Genomic DNA, 1806 nt, shown 5'->3' with positions numbered 1-1806 from the left:
CCGCAGCCTGGCTTCACAAGTTCAGCTGAGGAGGGAGTGCCTCCATATTCATGAGCTCACTCAACCCACCCACTTTTATTTTTTTTTTCTTCTGATATTGTGACAATAATCATAGACTCGAGACTGGCTCCTCTGGCTGAGCTGTGGTGGAAAATAAAAGTGAGAATAATACTCTGTGACCTGAAGTCATACTGATAAGTCTTCCACAAAACCACAAACTTAAACAAAGAAATATTTTTCACTCCAATTTATTCCCCACCCTTTTACTTTTACAGGATTGTTCTCATCGTATTAAAGGTACTCTTTGCAAAAACTATGAAATAAAACATAGAAAGGTTATCCTGAACTATATCAAACGGCACAGTTTAAAAGAGTTTACTCCTGTAGTTTTTGTCCAGATATGCGGGTTTGCACTCAATGTAAACACAACAGAAGCTTGCTGGCAGTTGGCATCTGGTCACAAAAATTTGCTTTCAAGCTTTTAATTTAAGGAGATTTTAACCATCAATATGAGAAAAACGTTGTGTTGATTTTGTTTCTTGCTTTATAGTCTGTTTTTGTCCGGACTTCGTGACTTTGCATCGATTGCTTTCATTATTAAAAACAACTTCTGAAGAAACTTTGTCCAAAATTTCATTTTAATTCATATCAAAAGTCTAAAAATAAACAAGTAAAGATTTCAGGTTGAGGAATATCAGGTATTATAGGACCTAAAATCTTGCCGCTATAAAGAAAATGGCAGAAAGATATTGTCTGCTGAACCACTGATTCAAAGATGGACTAATCGGATGAGAAATAAAAATTTTTAAGCTTTTATTCTAATTTTCTAATCTGTGTTACAATTAACTACAAGCTTGATGCATCCCATAGTTGATGATTTTTGCCAAATTAAGAGTCAATTCACTGAAAAATGTCAGATATACAGTAGCTGCATGATACAATTCAGACTTTTTGTGTCTTTTTATTATAAACCCAGTCTGAATAACGGTGGACAACGATTGTAGGAAACAGGAAGATAAGGCTTTTGTTCATGAAAAGAACAAAAATGTCACATTTCAGGAGCTTCAGATGCAAAGTTAACTTAGAAAACTATAGTTTTAATGAGTCAGAACCCCGTCCCAGGGGCCGCATTACGATCCTCCACGTGCCAGAAGTGTCCCACGGGCCATCAGTTGACGGTCGCTGTCTTATATTATTGCATTCACCGCAACCTTTTCCTGTAATTTCACCTCCTAAAGATCTGCGTCATCTTTGAAAGGCCCCAAAAAACAGCTTTATGTAAATCATCTGGTCTGGAAAAATAAAAATCCTACATCAAGGCCAGCCGCGAGCCAAGGGCACATTCTGCAAACACGGCATGTCGAACAAACCTTGACTCAAGAATGTGACATTCTTCTGTAGAAACATGCTGAAAATCACATTTTAGGCGTACATTCCAGCCAAAAAAAAAGCTTTAAATATCAGAACGTCTTCAACTATTTACACCAGCAGGAACGTGACAAACCTGCAGGGATTTCTGAAGAATGTTGGACATTTTAGATTGTCTTTTTAAATTAACTAACTGAAAGAAACTCCCGTTGAGCCCGTTAGGAGCTTTAACAATCATTTCATTTTGATCTGATCCCAGATATACTCCTTACGATGGCCAGGTGTCTCTCCTCAGGAAGGTAATCTGTAAACGAGATCACACACACACACACACATTCATACGAGCGGCTGGGGAACCCCCTCTTCCCCTGCAGTTAGTGATTTGTGCGAACCAATTACACAGGTCAGTTGATGGGTCACAGTCACAGAAACATGCTT

This window comes from Kryptolebias marmoratus, linkage group LG22 (assembly GCF_001649575.2).
Source record: "Kryptolebias marmoratus isolate JLee-2015 linkage group LG22, ASM164957v2, whole genome shotgun sequence".
In the NCBI taxonomy this organism is placed as follows: domain Eukaryota; kingdom Metazoa; phylum Chordata; class Actinopteri; order Cyprinodontiformes; family Rivulidae; genus Kryptolebias; species Kryptolebias marmoratus.
Note: the sequence above shows the minus strand (reverse complement) of the source record.